This window comes from Eschrichtius robustus, chromosome X (assembly GCF_028021215.1).
Source record: "Eschrichtius robustus isolate mEscRob2 chromosome X, mEscRob2.pri, whole genome shotgun sequence".
Classification (NCBI taxonomy): domain Eukaryota; kingdom Metazoa; phylum Chordata; class Mammalia; order Artiodactyla; family Eschrichtiidae; genus Eschrichtius; species Eschrichtius robustus.
Window position 1 is genome coordinate 14,578,042 of NC_090845.1, and position 19,021 is coordinate 14,597,062.

General features: G+C 41.0%; 1 protein-coding gene across 2 annotated transcripts in view; it reads left to right on the forward strand.

The window, feature by feature from the left end:
* REPS2 (RALBP1 associated Eps domain containing 2) overlaps positions 1 to 19,021 on the forward strand; it is a 224,229-nt gene that overhangs the window by 133,902 nt on the left and 71,306 nt on the right. The gene's annotated exons all lie outside the window — the stretch shown is intronic.

A 19,021-nucleotide genomic window follows, 5' to 3' on the forward strand; every position in this document is an offset into this window, starting at 1 on the left:
TCTGCATTTTATCCTTCTGGTGAAGATCCTGTGTCCTCCAGGCTTAATGCTTAAGGGGGCTCTGCTTTCTAAATCTGACTGATGGTTAGGTGTTTAGTGTGGGCGTCTGGGTCAAGGGCTCCTTCAGTTGGGCTGCTCTGGGGCTTCTGGGGATGGGACTTGCTCAGGGCAGCTGCTGTACAGCTGGGCTGGAGGCGGGGAGTGTGGGGCGGCCTGTCTGCTCCCCTGGCTCCCTGTGAAGAGGAGCTGTCCTCCCGGGAGCCTGCAGAACCGCAGATGCGAGCCATGCCTTCACATGAGTGAAGGTGCTAGCGTACAGCTGCTGTCCCAAGTGTTATTTTGGGAGCCGCAAGGGCCTTTCCACTGACTAATGCAGGCAAGCTCTAAATACAGTGATTTCCTGGAACTTTTTCTGTATCTCTGTGCATTGTAAATCAAGCCAACCTCAGATGCTAGTGATTTGCAGATGATTATCTTTTTTACTAAAGCAAGGAAAGAATCTCCTTGGCTCACACATGAGCATGACCCCTGTGTCCCGGCAGAGCTCAGCATGTTTTATTTGTTCTAATAAAGTACTCTCCTCATAGTAAAGTTATAGATTGTTTTTTAATATACCAGAATCTGGAACTGTCTATGAAATTTGATTCTCTGCCATGAGTTCATCAGATAAAAATTTGTCTTGAATTTTCCCCCATACTTTGATCCAAATTCTGGCGTAATTTCATAGTAACTGGTATTTGGGGTGGGAGTAGCCATGGATGATGATGCTATAAAAATTTCACGTGGCTGGTGGATGATGACCTAGAAGATTTTTCTGTGGACACAAGAAGATTAAAACAATCTGGGCAGCCATCTCCATACGTTTTCCTTGCAAGGAGAGAGGCTGGAAGCATGCCCCCCTCTCTCAGGCTGTGTCTCTCTCCCCACAAGGAGCGCCAGCTATGCTGGAGAATGGACGGGCCGTGGCCTTTACCACGTGGCACCCTAGAGTGGGAGAGAGAAGACTGAATTTGGAGTTCAGCTCAGCTGCTTATTAACTATCTGATTTTCAGCAAGTGGCTTAATCTTTTCTGCATCTCAGATTCCTAATCTCGAAAACAGGCCCAACCCTCCAGAGAATTACAGGGTGTTGATGAGGTAATAGATGTCATTCAAGTAGGGCCATGTTTGGCCCCTAGGCACTCACTCCCACGGAAGACCGACGGGGAGAGGGGGTCTGAGGAAAGCCCCTGACTCCCTGACCCCCGGTGGGACAGTTCTGTGACTCGTTCCTTGCAGTCCCCGGGACGGCTCGCAGAGGGACCGAGCCGTGGTCACCTGTGGCAGTAGCTCCTTCATTAACACACCTTGTCTGGGCCCGCTGCCCTCCTGCCCTGTCGTGCTTGCCTCACACCCAAATCAAATGCCTGCTCCCAAGTCCCAGCGGTAGGGGCTGCTTTCAGGAGAGCCTGAATTCAGACGGCTTCTCTTTGCGTCTCCGATGTTGATAGGACTTCAAGGGAAAAGTATTTTCATTTGATAAATGCCAAAGAATAGCTAGGTGGGTGACATCTGTATTCATAGCTTAATTCCATTGTCTTTCCAGTACAGGTTTACACAAATGAAATTTTAATGAGCAGTTTAAATTGATCCCATGAGAAACAGAGCATGTCTGCATTATGAAAAGCAGGTGGTACCATTTTATCTACTTAATTTGTTTGCCTGTGGGTTAATTCTCACAGGAAAGTCCAAGGGTCTGTCTAAACTATGTAGAATTTTAGTGTATTGCATATTGCTAGAAATTACTTATTAAAATTCTGACAAGCTAGGAAAGCACGAGGTAGAGTCTAAACCAGTCACCATAGCACCCTCAGTGAGAACCGTGGTGCCCACGTAGTCACCCCTCTGCCACACTTGTCTCTATGTGTCACTCTAGCTAAGCTGGGTCACACTGTGCTTGCTGTCCTATATCCTGAGCTTCCTGATTCACCGTCTTTCATAATATGGAGTTGTGTCGTTTCTTCGTGCCTGTGTGATGTGGTTGATTGCGCCCTGTGGGGCTTTCTCTCTCCCCGTCTCCCCCCATCTCCTCCTCCTGTCTCTTCCTCATGGTCTCGTCTCGTGCTCACATGCTGCTCCCCTCTCCTCCCCTTCCCTCTCTGCTTCTCTCCTCTCCGCCTGCCCCCACAGAGGCAGGGACCTCTCTTTCCCAGGCTCCGCCACCAACCTCTCTCTGCCCTCATGTCATAAACAAGGTAGAGGTTATTAATGACTTCGTATCTATATCTTTGTTTCCTTGTCTACTTATTTTCTTGGGCTGAAGTCGGAGATGCTGGGTGAGAGGCCATATACCTTTGCAGTGTAGATACAGGTTGCCAAACTGTGCTGTCAGAAACTTGTGCCTTATGAACTTATCCCACTGGTAACGTCGCCTGAGAGTGTTTCCTCACACCCTCACCAGCACTGGGTAATGTTCATCTTTTCAGTCGTTACCTATCTGATAGACAAATGTTTGCATTTCCTTGATTCCTAGTGAGCCTGAACATCTTTTCCTCTGTCGTTACTGGACGTTAATATTTCTTCTTTTGTGAATTGCCCGTGTGGAGGCACACTTAGCTTCCGGGGCTCCTGCTCTTTGCCTAACCACAGAAACCACTTGTCTCTTCGTTTTTCCTGTGAGGGTCTGGACCTGTCTTATCTGAAGCACTTGGGAATGTGCAGGTGGCCTTGGGGAAGCTAAGCTAGCCTGCTACTTCATGTGGTCCATGTTCTTCCAGCCCCCAGTACCCCATCTTTTGGCCAACTTTATCACTTAGGACAGACTCTACCTAGGCCATCCTGTTTATAACAATAGAAGAACGAGGAAAGGTAACGAAAACAGGGAAAGATAATGTGCGATGAAATAAGATATGAACTTGAGTTGAAAAGGAAGGATAAAGTGAAGCTAATGCTTTTAAAAATGAGAATCATAGGATTGTGAAAAACAGAGTGAATGAGGCTAAGTTGCTGAGTCAGAGTAGCCTAAAGTGGAGCGATAATGTGGAGAAGAAGTAGGATGGAGAGAAGATGCAAAGAAGCAAGAATGAAAGAGGGAAATGGAGGAAAAGGTGAGATGGTTGTTATATAGTGGTGATGATGTTTATACAGAGAGAGAAGCAAATAGGATAAGAGCCTGAAGAGACCAAGTGGAGAAGAGCCCGCAGACTCGGTGTAGGATTCAGATAGCATTCAAAGGACTCTTGGGAAGGAAGGAATAGCTCAGAAGTGGGTGGCATTAATGCCTTCAAATTTATGATAGGTAACATAATATGGGGAAGAATAATGAAGGATTGTTTTAGATTGTAAATCTATAAAAGTGAACCAGGCCAACTCTGGCAGTGTGGGACAGTTGGCTTTAACCTTGATATCTGCAAAGAGGGTGTGAACATGTGATTTGCAGGAGTCTAGACTATCCCAGGGCTCGAGATAGGTAGGTGCTGGCATTACACCTAAAGCGTGTGTTTTCATAGGGAGAAGTTGACATAATAGGATCGCTGTGCAGAAAAGGGAGCTCACCTTTGTCATAGCTGATTCAGGCCGTGGAGCCACCCTTTCACAGTCCCATGTGGCTGCTCTGTTGGAGGGAAAAAAATGTGCAAGAAGGTCTAAGGCAGTGATGATGCAAGCATACAAAATCTAGGCAGTCAAAGCTGGGACTTGCTCAGTGAGGTTTAGATTTTATAGCTCTATACTTACAGCCACGTAACATGTTTTATTACTGAGATTCCTGTAAGAAAAATCAGACAGTGAAGACGATACTTTTTAGATCCTAACCTCTTTTTCCTCACTGAAACGGTTGTTTTCATAAGGCTTTTCTCCCCCCTCGTAAAAGGGTTCCTTCTGTTTCACTGTGTGGGGTGGGAACTCCCCTCCTCCCACTCTTGACACTGCCCTGCCTCCTCCAAAGCCATGGGTTTGCAGCCCGAGGTTTCCATAGTGACGGCCAGCTGCCTCAGTGCTGCACACAGCCCTGTCCAGCCACTGAGCCTCCGCCTGGCAGAAGGGGCAGAGATTACGGCGGGGAGACGTAGCCATCCCTTTAGAGATTCAGACCAAGAATCTTCATCATGTCCGCACACATCTAACAGGGGCATCTTAGTCCCTTGGATAGAGCTAGCTGCCAGGCAGTGGGAAAGGAAGTCCCTGGCAGGGCCGCCACTTCCCAGTGCCACCCCGCTTACTTTAAGAAAGGAGAGTGCATTTTGGTGGACAGCTCTTTCCACCACATCCCGTATGGCCGAGGACGCTGAGAGCCACATGTTAAAACCATTACGATGGCCAAACAAAACACATCCGTGGGTAGTATCTGCCCATGGGTAGCTAATGTCCTCTCTCTGCTTTAGGCACACTGATAATAAAAGTTCACTCCATGGTTAAGAAGTTATGGTACATCCATATCATGGAATCTTATGAAGCTGTTAAAAAGAATAAGGTACGTGTACTAAGTGGAGAGCTATCTGAGACGAGTGAGAAAGGCATTGGTGCAGAATATGTATGTTCTTCATTGTATAGACAGTTTCCGGAAGGATACTTAAAAAAGTGGTAGCAGTGGTTGCCTGTGGGGAAGAGAATAGGATGACCGGGGCCCAGGAGTAAGAGAGAAACTTACTTTTCATCGAATATCCATTTGTATCTCTTCAGTTTTGCCTCACGTACAGATATTACCGACTACAAAAAATTTACTTTTCACTCTATAGCTGCAGTGACCGGATGGCACCTGAGAGTACCAGAGATGGCCTTCCCGGATGAGTTTATCTGTCTCAAACCTGCCTACCAATCTGTATCCAGGGTATTTTTACAACCAATCTGCTGCCACCTCCTAGAATGGAGCTGAAATGACAGAGCATTCCAGAGCGTTCTTTAAGGCTCTGGTATGTTCTTCGGATTCCTCCTCAGTGGCCCTCCAACACTGAGGAATAGTTTTGGAGGACTTCCCATAGCCTGCATTGTGAGATGTACGGATGGGCAAAGGGTTGTGATAAGGGCTCTGTCTTAATTTGGTGGTGGTGGGGGTGTGTTTATTGAGTGATGAGCTGAGAACAGTCTGTCCTGGGTTTTCTACAGGTGAATATTTCTTTCTGCAACTTTATTTTATTTATTTGTTTATTTTTTGGGCTGCTTTGGGTCTTCGTTGCTGCGCGCAGGCTTTCTCTACTTGCGGCGAGCAGGGGCTCCTCTTTGTTGCGGTTTGTGGGCTTCTCATTGCGGTGGCTTCTCTCGTTGTGGAGCATGGGCTCTGGGCACATGGGCTTCAGTAGTTGTGGCCTCAGGCTCTAGAGCGCAGGCTCAGTAGTTGTGGCGCACGGGCTTAGTTGCTCCGCGGCATGTGGGATCTTCCCGGGCCAGGGCTCGAACCCATGTCCCCTGTATTCGCAGGCCGATTCTTAACTACTGCGCCACCAGGGAAGCCCTCTTTCTGTAACTTTAGAAAAGGTAAACACCTTGGGAATAAGAGATGGTCTCAAGACCAAACTTGCCTTTCAAGTTTTCTAAAGGATGAATTTGGCCACACAGACGGCTGTGACCTTATAGATTTCCTTTTTGTATCATTGCTGTGAGAGCTACTTGTTCCCTTTTAAAATCTAGTAGGATTTTGAAATCTAGTGGAATTATGGGATTCCTGCCCCATGCCCAGACTTTGGGGTCCATAGTACATAGCCAGCCAAGGGTTCAGTTTGTCAGTCTAGACAGTTTTTTTTTTTTAAATGAAAGCTTTATTGAGATATAATCCACATTCTATAAAATTCGCCCTTTTAAAATGTACAATTCAGTGGCTTTTAGTGTATTCACAGTGTTGTACAGCCACCAGTATTGTCCAATTTCAGAACATTCTCACCACCACCCCCAAAAGACACCCCATACCTGTTAGCAGTCATTCTCCACCCCGCGCTCCTCTCCCCAGAGCCATGGGCAATCACTAACCTACTTTCTGTGTCTATAAATTTGTCTGTTCTGGACAAATATATATATATATAGTCTTTTGTGATGAGCTTTCTTTCACTTAGCATCGTGTTCGCAAGGTTTATCCATGTTGTAGAATGAAGCAGCACTTCATTCCTTTTATGGATGAATAAATAATATTACATTTTATGGATATGGCACATTTTATTCATCCATTTATCAGTTGATGAACATTTCAGTTGTTGCTACCTTTTGACTATTATGAATAATACGGCTGTGAACATTCATGTACAAGTTTTTGTGTAAACAAGCATATGTTTTCCTTTTCCTTGGCCATATACGCGAGTGGAATTTCTGGGTTATGTGTTAACTCTTTGTTGAACATTTTGAGGAACTACTGAACTGTTTTCCAAAGCAGCTGCACCAGTTTACCATCTCAGTAGCTATGTATGAGGATTGCAGTTTCTTCATATCCTTGAAACCTTTGTTATCGTCTGTGGTTTTTATTTTAGCCATCCTAGTAGGTCTGAAGTGATATCTTATCATGGTTTTCATTTGCATTTTCTAATGACTAATGATGTTGAACATCTTTTCCTGTGCTTATTGGCTACATTTATGTCATCTTTGGAGAAATGTCTATTCAGAATCTTTGCCCATTTTTAAATTGGGTTATTTTTTTGTTGTTGTTGAGTTGTAAGGGTTCCTTATATATTCTGGATACAAGTCCCTTTTCAGATATATGATTTACAAATATTTTCTCTCATTTTGTGGGTTGTTCTTTCAAGCTTTTTGATGGTGTCCTTTGAAGTGCAAAAGTTCTTAATTTTGATGACGTCCACTTTATTTATTTTTTCTTTTGTCATTTGTGCTTTTGGTGTCATATCTAAGAAACCATTGCCTAAGGCTTCCCTGGTGGTGCAGTGGTTAAGAACCCACCTGCCAATGCAGGGGACACGGGTTCGAGCCCTGACCCAGGAGGATCCCACATGCCGCAGAGCAGCTGGGCCCGTGCGCCACAACTACTGAGCCTGTGCTCTAGAGCCCGCGAGCCACAACTACTGAACCCGTGTGCCACAGCTGCTAAAACCCACACACCTAGAGCCTGTGCTCCACAACAAGAGAAGCCACCGCCATGAGAAGCCTGCGCACCACAACAAAGAGTAGCCCCCGCCCGCCACAACTAGAGAAAGCCCACGCATAGCAACAAAGGCCCAATGCAACCAAAAATAAATAATAAATAAAATAAATAAATTAAACAAAAAAAGAAGATACCATTGCCTAACTCAAGGTCACAAAAATTTACTCCCCTTTTCTTTTAACAGTTTTATATTTTTAGCTCTCACATTTAGGTCTGTGATCCATTTGAGTTGATTTTTGTATATGGTATGAGATAGGGGTCCAGATTCATTTTTTTGCATGTGACTACTCAGTTGTCCCAGTACCATTTGTTGAGAAAATGATTGATTCCCTGTTGAATTTTCCTGGTACCCTTGTTGAAAATCAATTGACCATCAACATAAAGGTTTATTTCTGGACTCTCATTTCTATTCCATTGATCTATATGTCTATCCTTATGCCAGTACCATACTGTCTTGATTATTACAGAACGGTAGTAAGTTTTAAAATTGGAAAGTGCATAACTACCCACTTTATTCTTCTTTTTCAAGATTGTTTTGGTTATTCTGGGTACCTTGCATTTTCATATGAAATTTAGGATCAGCTCATCAATTTCTGTTTATTTAAAAAAAAAAAAGCCAGCTGGGATGTTGTTAGGGAGTGTATTGAATCTGTAGATCAGTTTGATTAGCATTGCTATCTTAATATTTTTTCCCCGACTTAATTGAGGTTAATTGACAAATAAAAATCTTATATATTTATGGTGTACACATGGTGTTTTTGATTTTAACAATATTATGTCTTCCAGTCTTAATGGAAGAATGTATTTTCATTTGTTTAAGTATTTAGTTTCATTCAACAATGTTTTGTAACTTTCGGCATACAAATTTGCACTTCTTCAAATTCTTACAGTCAGCCCTCTGTATCCTCAGTTTCTGCATCCACCGATTCAACCAATTGTGGATTGAAACTATTAGGGACAAAAATTCCAGAAAGTTCCAAACAACAAAGTTTGACTTTGTTGTGCACCAGCAACTGTTTGTATTAGGTAGTATAAGTAATGTAGAGCTGATTTAAAGTATATGGGAGGATGTGCATAGGTTATATGCAAGTGTTACATCATTTTATGTAAGGGACTTGAGCATCCTTGGATTTTTGTATCCACAGGGGGTCCTGGACCCAATCCCCCAGGGATACTGAAGAACGACTATATTTTATTTATTTTGATTTTATTCTAAAGGGAATTGTTTTCTTTTTTTTTAAAATTAATTTATTTATTGGCTGCGTTGGGTCTTCGTTGCTGCGAGCAGGCTTTCTCTAGTTGTGGCGAGCGGGGGCTACTCTTTGTTGCGGTGTGCGGGCTTCTCATTGTTGTGGCTTCTCTTGGTGTGGAGCACGGGCTCTAGGCACGCAGGCTTCAGTAGTTGTGGCATGTGGGCTCAGTAGTTGTGGCTTGCGGGCTCTAGAGCGCAGGCTCAGTAGTTGTGGCGCATGGGCTTAGTTGCTCCGCGGCATGTGGGATCTTCCCGGACCAGGGCTCGAACCCATGTCTCCTGCATTCGCAGGCGGATTCTTAACCACTGCGCCACCAGGGACGCCCAGGAAATTGTTTCCTTAATTACATTTTTGCAATCTTCGTTGCTAGTGTATAGAAATATAATTGTTTTTTGTATATTGATCTTATATGCTGTAACTTTGTTGAACCTGTCTATTTGTTGTCTGGGCACATCTTATCCTTAACTTAGATAATGAGGTAGGGAACACACTCATTATTGGACTTCTAACTGTTTATCTAATCCTGCATCTTTCCACAAGTCAGGGAGGAAATCCCTTTTAGTGTTTGGGAAACATGGAAAGAATCATTACTAAATGCTTGCAACTAGTTTTACTTTTTCTCTCATTTGTGAAACCAATTGATCTAGTCCCATTTATTGAATAGTATATTCTTTACCCATCAGTATGCAATGTCCACTCTGTCCTAAGCAAAGTTTCCCTATTTGCAAGAGTTGTTTCTGGGCTCTCTACTCCATTAACACCAAGTACTAGGTATCATAGTGATAACGGCTGATATGAATTCGAGGCTTACTTTGTACAAAGGACACATTTAAAGTACTTTATATGCATTATCTCTTATCCTGACAACAATCCTAATGAGGTAGATGCTGTTTTATCCTTATTTTAGAGATGCAGAAATTGAGGTACAGAAGTTAATTTGGCCAAGGTCATGGAGCTAGTTGATGGTGGAGCTAACGCTTAAACTCATGCAGTCCAATGCTGGAGCCTATGCTCTGCTGCCTCAAGAAGGGGCAAGTATTTCTCTTCTCTCTACCCTACTTGCCTCTCGCAACTTGTCTATTTGGCCAGATATTTACTAGGCACGTCTCTCTCTGTTCAGCTGCCTCTGCTGCAGATTGAGTTCTTAAGAGAGGGTAGAAGGCAGAATGCTATTATTCCTGTTGGTTGCAGGCCTCACCCTGCTTCACCAGCCAGCTGAGGACTGGGATTCATCTCCAGACCTGGGCAATTGGCCGCTACTGCAGTCATTTGTCTTTGAAGGGCCAGGGAATGCCTTCCAATTTTCTAGACCTGAATCCTTGCTTTCAGGCCTGGTCTTGTTTGTGCAGGGGTCTATCGTGAGAAGTAACACACTCAGAATTCATTAAGTTTTCCCCTTGGGCTTCTCAGTGGTTGATAGATAAAAGGTGTTGGCTTTTATAAAAGGTATAGTGTCACTTTGTCATGAGATTTGAAGTCTGGAAGTTCATTTAAACATAGAGAAGTAGATGTGACTGGGCTGTTGGGCTCGGTGAACATTTTTGGAGGTAAAAATACAGTCCAGGTGCTTCAGGTTTGTCTGTGCCAGTGTTCAGTGTGTTCATCCAGACTCAGGCCAGTCTCAGCCTTTCGAAGCTGTGGTTGCAGTGTACTGTCTGTCTTTGGCTTCTTTTTGCCTTTTCCCCGTTCCTTTCTCTACTTATAGAGGTTTCTTCTTTTCCAGTAAGTTATGTGAGAGTTTCTATAGTAGCACAGTGTATGCTTTGTATCTGTAAAAGACAAAAAGCTGGAGGTTTACAGAGGCCTACTGAGGTGAGGGTACAGCTGGTCCTGCCGTTGGGCAGGGTGCTTTCTCTTTTAGATCCACCGTCCAGTTTTACAGCCCTCCCTGCTGGCTGAGTGCTTTAACTAGGGAGTGTGGGGAGGAACAGGACTGGAATCTCTGGAGGATGGGGTGGGAAATACTAGTATAACCTTTATTTTTAAAATGTTTGTAAAACTCGTTTGAGTAATAGAAAAATACTTTCTCGTGTATAAAATTCATACATTACAGATGTGTCCCTTAACCTCATCCCCACCAAGCCCAGTGTCCTCCCCTGGGAATGTATTTCTCTGACATTTTCTAGTGCACTTATTAATGTATATGTGTACCTATGACATCATTTTTGTTTTTTGTATTTAAAATAATTGGCGTCACGCTGCGCATGTTTCCCCCATGCTTTTTCATACTATATTATTTCTTGGAGATATATCCATATCAGTACTGGTAATTTTGTCATTCTTTTTATATGTGTTCTATACACTGGCTACTCTGTTAAAAACTGTATTGTGGAAAATATCAAATGTGTGTAAAAGTAGAGAACCCCTATCCCCGGGTTATTTTGAAGCAAATCCCAGATAGTGTATAGTTTTATACATAAATACTTCATATTATCTCTAACAGATAAGGCCTTTTAAAAAAATGACTAAGCCTTTATCATATGTAACAAAATTAGCAATAATCCCTCAATATCATCTAATATCTAGCCAGCGTTCAGATTCCCTGAATTGCCTCAAGTATGTCTTTTTTATAGTGGCTTGTTCCAGTCAGGATCCAAACAAGGGCAACATGCATATTGTACTTGTTTTGCCATCTGTTAAGTCTCTTTTTATTGATAGGGTCCTTTTTAAACCCCTCCCTTGCTATTCATTCATTCATAAGAAAATCATCCACCCCGTAGACATTTCCACGTTCTGTATTTGACTTGTTCTCTGTTCTTCCATCTCCTGTATTTCCTATAAACGAGTAGATAGATCTAGACTTGATTAGAATCAGATTCTATTTTCGGCAAGAAGACGTCCACGTGATAACTGTGTACTTCGTACTGCATCACGTTAGGACGTTCTTAATGTCTAATGCCTCTGTTTTTGTCATGTTTGATTGATCGGTGGGTTCACGTAGTATTTGCCTGATTCATCCATTATGATAAAGATCCCCAACAGCCTTTCAAATAATGGTTTTTTCAGGTATTGATCACCATTGCCTGCATCTAGCAGCGTGTTAGTAAATATTTAACAACTGGCCATTATCAGTTTTTATGGTGTAAACATTCCTGCCATGGCCAATTTCACTCTTACTGATGGGTCGCTGAATGTGGGGTTTGGACAGATCTGCACAGTCGGCTCTCACAAGCTGGTATGAGCTGTTTCTAGCAAACCACTGCTTAGATCCATGACTTCATTGGAAGTTGCAAAATGGCGATACTCTATTTTATTTCTTTTACCTTTATTAACTTGGACCATGGCTTATTTAACCATTTTCCTATTGTTGGACATTTTCCTATGACCCATATAATGCTAATGAGCTGAAGAGTACCGCAATATAACTTAATTGTCAATAGATCACTAAATTCCTTATATGCATTTGAGTTTATAGAATTGTATGAAAACTGAAATAGACTTCAGTACTGGTGACCAGGAAAAGGTGTCTTATTCATTTAACCAGTACTTACTTAGCACTTAACTGTATCCTTGGTACTATGGAGAATTCCAAGAGGAATATGGATATGGCCACATCCTGCCAATCAGTATTGCAGTTACATGTGAGAAGGGTGCTGAGTCTGGGTGGTTTCTAACTAGGATGATCTGTGGATGTGTTGGGGAGAGGTGTGCACACTGTTAAGCTAATCTCTGAAGGGTGGATATGATTTTTGGAGTCAAATTCTGTTCGTCTTTCTTTGGTATCTGCCTTGGTTCAGTTTTTTTGTTTTTTTTTTAACATCTTTATTGGAGTATAATTGCTTTACAATGGTGTGTTAGTTTCTGCTTTATAACAAAGTGAATCAGTTATACATATACATATGTTCCCATATCTCTTCCCTCTTGCATCTCCCTCCCTCCCACCCTCCCTATCCTACCCCTCTAGGTGGTCACAAAGCACCGAGCTGATCTCCCTGTTATTACCACTTGCCTGGGAGGCTACTTAAGTAATCTCCAGTCTGGTTTGCTTGCTTCGTTCTTTACTTCATAGAGCAACAGGATTAATTGTTTTGAGCACAACTATGTTGTGTCACCTCCCTCCTCAAAACCCTTCAGGACCTTCTGTGTAAACACTAGATTCCTTTGTCTTGACAACTGGACCTGAAGCCATTAGAGTACATGAATTCAGTAAGGGACATAGTACCATGACCTGGCATACCCAGGGAGGAGTGTATTTCAGGAATAAGTGGAGACTGGAAGTCTAAAGTCTGCTGACTGGCCAAGGAGAATGGAGACTAGGGGAGAAGGAGTTTGTAGGAAGTCAGAGCAGTCCTTTGGCATGGTAGGGTTAATACGGATCGCGAAAGGTTGTGGAGTGATTAAGAAACTTTGGTGTGAAGTAGTTATCACAGATTCATTTTGAAATGTTTAAGACTAAAAGTTGGTTTGACTATATGTCATATTTTAAAAATTCATCATGGAAAAGAGACAATTCCAATAGAATCTTTCTCCAGGTTGCCTGTCTGCCTGCCTTCCTTCCTGCCTACCTTCCTTCCTTCCAACACACAACGCCTGTGCGTGCGTGCACACGCTCACGTGTGCATGTGTGTGCCCGCGCACGTGTGCACACACACAGAGCTGGTGATTTAAGGAGTTTAATAGTAAAATGATTAGGAGAAATACATTTATGTAAATGTAATACGAGAAATGAAACTTGTCTTTCACTGAAGTTAACTCTTATGTGTTTTTGTCATTTAACTCTGTCTGTGTCTCCATTTGAGAGCTAACTAACCCTTGTCACATATCCCATGGTGCAGGAACAAGGAGTTATTGGTAAACACTGGCAAATAAATTCTAGAATCATAGAAAGTCAGTGCTAAAAGAGAACTTGAGCTCTCTTGTCATCTTGGCCAACTCTCACGTATTACAGGCTAGAAGACTGAGATCCAGAGAATGTAATTGTTTTGTTCTCCATCAGAATCCTTTGAAGATGGGAAATCTTTGTTCAGATCTTTGTTGCAGCAGATTTGGTATCAGAGAAAGCAATCTATATTAATTTAATTTGGGGGGCATGCCTTACTATTTTTCTATGGGTAATAACACTAATTAATATCTAAAGTTAAATAATATATTAAAGAATAAATTTGTTGCCCTCTATATGCAAGAAACTAATATCATTTTCCTGTGTTTCCTTCTACGTGATTTACAGTGTTGGACAGATTTCCCTGAGGTACTTCAGGGAGACAAGAAAGGAAGTTTCGCCTTCATAAGTACTTGGAGATGTTAGGAATATATCTGTTCTTTTAATGATTAAAAAATTAAGTTATTATCAAAAACCTTATGTGTGTGTGTGAGAGAGAGAAAAGGAATAGAATACTGAACCCGTAGCTTCAATAATTATCACTATGTTTCACCCATCTTGTTTCACCTGTATTCCCATATGATTAATTATACTTTTTCTCCATGTGTAGCTTTAAAAAAATATATTGAATAAACAACAAGATCCTACTGCATAGCACAGGGAACTATATTCAATATCTTGTAATAACCTATAATGGGAAAGAATCTGAAAAAGAATCTATATCTATAAAAAAAAGTGAATCACTTTGCTGTACACTGGGAACTAACACAACATTGTAAATCAACTTCAATTTAAAGAAAACAACTATTGAGGTATAATTTGCAGACCATAAAGTTCATCCATTTTAAGTGAACAACCCAATGATCTCTAGTAAATTTATGAAATTTTGCTACTGTCACCATATTCCAGTTTTAGAACATTTTCAGCACCCCAGTAACATCCCTTCATGCCTTAGAGTTAATCTCAATGCCCAGCCCCAGACAACTACTAATCTACTTTCTGTTTCTGTAGATTTGCCTTTTCTGGACATTTCATAATAAATAGAATCATACAATATGGGATTTTTTTGTGTCTGGCTTCCTTTACTTTGTATAATGTTTTTGAGGTTCATCCATGTTGTAGCATGTATCAGTATTTCATTTCTTTTTATTGCTGAATAGTATTCCATTGTATGGCTACACCATTTTGTCTATCCATTCTTCAGTTCAGTGGAGATCTGAGTTGATTTTCCTTTTTGCCTATTATGAGTAATGATGTCAGGACTTAAATGCATGAAAATCTTTGTGTGAACATATGTTGTCATTTCTTTTGGCAAGATACCTAGGAGTGGAATTGCTGGGTGTATGGTACATTTATTTTTAACTTTTTTTTTTTGTGACCTCTCCGAGTAGCATGTGGGATCTTAGTTCCCCGACCAGGGATCGAACCCACGCCCCCTGTATTGGAAGCGCAGAGTCTTAACCACTGGACCGCCAGGGAAGTCCCTAAATTTAACTTTTAAAGAAACTGCCAAACTAGTTTCTAAAGTTCATGTACCATTTTACACTCCCACCAGCAATGCTTACTATTTCTTAACATATTCACCAACACTTATTATTATCTTTTTTGTTATAGCTATCCTAGTAAGTATGACGTGGTATTTCATTGTGGTTTTTATTTGCATTTCCTTGATGACTAATGATATTGAGTATCTTTTCATGTGCTTATTAGTGATTCCTATATCTTTGGTGAAATATCTACTCAAATCATTTGCTCACTTTTAAATTGGGTGTTTGTCTTTTTATTGTTGAGTTGTATATTCTGGAGTTCTTTGTATATTCTGGATACAAGTCTTTTATCAGACATGTGACTTGCAAACATTTCCCCCCAGTCTGTGCCTTGTCTTTTCATTTTCTTAACCGTGTCTTTTGAAGCAGAAAAGTTTTGAATTTTGATGAAATGCAAGTTATGAATTCTTTCCTGATTGGATTGTGCTTTTGGTGTCACAGCTAAGAAATCTTTGCTCAACGCAAGGTCTTGAAGATCTTCTCCTGTTTGCTTCTAAAGGTGTTATAATTTTAGCTCTTACATTCACATCTCTAATCCATTTCGATTTAATTTTTGTGTATAGTGTGAGGTAAGGGTCTAAGTTCCTCTGTTTATATGTAGATATCCACTTGTCCCAGCGCTATTTGTTGGAAAAATACTCTCCTTTCCCTATTGAATTGCCTTGGCATCTTGGTCGAAAATCACTTGATTGTAAATATAAGGGTTTATTTTGCAACCCTCCATTCTGTTTCATTGATCTGTATGTCTGTATGCCATTACTACACTGAATATTTTCTAAAGCAGGGGAGTTACATGTAGGCTTGTGAGGAGGCATTCACATGAATCAGAAGGCTAAATATTTGCTGCAGTGGCACATTTTTAGGTAGTGTTTAGCATCTTACTTAAATGAGTTTGTGGTGTGTAGCATATGCAGAAGCATCCTTTAGTTTCAGTATTCTTGCTTTATAGCCTTCTGACATACTTATTCTCTGGATATAGAATAACCCCTTTGCAGCTGCTTATTTCCCATCTCAGTGCCCTCTTCTGCTGTTTACCACTACCTGTCCTATAGGTTCAAAATGTGATACTGATTGCTGCATCACAGTAGCCTTGTGACCTTGATGATGTCATTTTACTGCCCCAGGCTTTAATTTTCTCATCTGTAAAATGAAAGAATGGAATTTGATCTCATTACTTTTCCAAACGCAATCATTAGTATTTTCCTTCTTGAACAGTTCCAAGGCATATGTAAGTACATCTCTTTTAACTGGTGAAAAAATTATTCCGCTTAACAGAGAATTTAATGATCTTTTATTTTTTTTAGAGTAAGTTGGTCATTATCAGGGGATCAAGGCAGGTATTGTTGGAAAGGTACTCCTGGCACACACTTCATCATATATATATAGGTGTATATGACATAGTGAACCCATCACTATGTGTAACTGGGTGATCAGGGGGCAGGCATAGGCTCACACATGCTTTTGTGATTAGAAAGGAGAGAAAGAAAGAACAATTTCTTTTACAAAGAAATAGCCATTTTTATAAACTTGCCGAGAAGAAGAATGATCCTTACTGATGAAATCCTTGAAGCTTTGCATATGGCCAACTCTCTACTTGATTGATACTTAAAAGTGTAGGTCCCACAGGCAGGCTTCTTTCAACATTTTCCATCCTTTAAGGGTTTTTTTTTTTTCCTTTGGCATTTGAATGCTTTTATTTTTTTCATAAAATATTCCTAGTTTGGGGGAATGGGAGCCCTTTTCCACAGCTGAAGTTATTCCAAGTTTTATTCCCCCAAAGAATCGGCTTTCTGTTCCTTGAAGCTTTCGGTTGCTACTTCTGCTGCTTTATTTCCACTCAGTAAATTGGAACATGTTTTCATTTAGTCACTGATTTGGGGCTTTGTAAAAATCTGAAGGAAATTAGTAAATAGGCAGTAAAATAAATGAATAATATTTTGTTGGGAAATTTCTAAGCATAATGAAGTAAGAGGATAAAAAATTTTAGAGGTAAGTGTTTTGGGTAAAGATACTAAGAAGCTGAGATTCAGTAGATCAGTGTCAGAAAATGCATATCTTTCAATAAATTTAATAAACACTGGAAATTATTACTGTGTTTTCTGAATTTAGGATTACATGGTAGTTTCTTTCATGAAGTTTTTAATCAATTTTTCAAGATATGGGTATTTATTACTTTTTCCCTGATAATACTTACAAAAAATTTTTAAATCGAGTATAGTTGATTCACAGTGTTGTATTACTTTCAGGTGTACAACATAGTGATTCGATATTTTTGTAGACTATACTCCACTTAAAGTCATTATAAAATATTGGTTGTATTCCCTGTGCTGTATGTTACATCCTTGTGTCTTATTTATTTTATACCTAGTAGTCTATATCTCTTAATCCCCTTCCCCTATCATGCCCTTCCCTTCAGCCCCTCTCCCCACTGGTAACCACTAATTTGTTCTCTGTATCTATGATTCTGTTTCTGTTTTGTTATAGTCATTCACTTATTTCATTGTTTAGATTCCACATACAAGTGAAAACATGCAGTACTGGCCTTTCTCTGACTTAACTGAGCATAGTACCCTCCAGGTTCATCCATGGTGCTGCAAATGGCAACATTTCGTTCTTTTTTATGGCTGAGTACTATTCCATTTTGTACATATACATACCACATCTTCTTTATCCGTTTATCTGTTGGTAGACACTTACTTGACAAAGCCTGACTGATATCTGGTGTCCCACCTTATTAACTGTAAGACTTTAGGAATAAACCTGTAATTGCTTCACGGGTATGGTTGCTTTTAATGTATGCAGAAAATGTGTTCTCCTCCCCTCTTTTCTCTCCTTCTCTTCCTTTCTGGGAAAGCAGGTGGTACTATTAACAGGTACATTGTCATCTTTTGCATGTGTACACGAGATTATTCAGCTGAAGTACATTTGCAATTTCACTTTGCATGAAGGTGTACTTTTTAAAAAAATTGATTAGAGCATGCTGGATAAAATATTTGAATCTAATTTAAGGTCATGAATGGACTGAAAATATTATAGGAAAGATTTTTCACTAAATTAAATGCCAGTTATTCACCGACTGTGTACTTACTAAACACAAGGTAGTGTGCTTAGGCGCCATGGGAGACCAAAAGATGAATTAGACATAAAATTGGTAGAATGAAGCTAGATTAATATCTCCTGCCATTAAAGGAAATGAACACAGAATCATAAACACATGGAAGAAATTTCTCAGCAACAACCAAACAAGGAAAGATGCATGAGCTAATGCCATTTTCGGGGGAAAGAGTAGCAGCTAAGGGAAAAACGGAGGCTTGGGGGTGCACTCTTGGCTCTGCCTGCCTCCTTCCAGGAGACGTGTGTGTGAGTAGGCAGATCTTAAGATTTCTTTCTTTTAAAATATTTATTTATTTATTTAGCTGCGCCAGGTCTTAGTTGCAGCACGCGGGACCTTTTTTTTTTTTTTTTTTCCTTCTGATTCTTTTTTTTTTTTAATTTTTTTTAATTAATTAATTAATTTATTTTTTATTTTATGGCTGTGTTGGGTCTTCGTTTCTATGCGAGGGCTTTCTCTAGTTGTGGCAAGCGGGGGCCACTCTTCATCACGGTGCGCGGGCCTCTCACTATCGCGGCCTCTCTTTGTTGCGGAGCACAGGCTCCAGATGTGCAGGTGTGGCAGTAATTGTGGCTCACGGGCCCAGTTGCTCCGCGGCATGTGGGATCTTCCCAGACCAGGGCTCGAACCCGTGTGCCCTGCATTGGCAGGCAGATTCTCAACCACTGCGCCACCAGGGAAGCCCCACGCGGGACCTTTGTTGCCGTGTGTGGGATCTTCGTTACGGCATGTGGGATCTTTTAGTCTTGAGATTTCTTACTGATGCTCCAAATCTGAAGTGAAGTGGAATGAGTGGGAACTCTTAGTTTTCCCTTCTCTTGATTGAGGGTCAGTGGACATGACTTCTGGAAAGAGAGGGAAGAAGCTGCAAAAGTGAGTAATCACAGCTGATATCCTGATACCATGGAGTTGAAGGCCAGGGCTCCATGGTGAACTGACGGGACAAACTGAAGTCTGGGAAGTTCCTCCGAGGCCATTGATTTACCTCAAGACTTGGGAGAATGCGCTCTGCTACAGAGTTTTTAATGTTGCTTATTTTGGTATGTCCTTCATATTTCAAAATAAGATATTTGTATAACCTCTTGTTGACTTTACAATTTTAGTCATCATTTACTGTCTTCCCTCCCCTGTCACCTTTCCCCTCTTCCACCCCACCAATATAGTATTATTATCATTTTGGTTAGATTAATATTAAGTGTTTATATTATTACTATGGCTATGTAGTCATAGAGT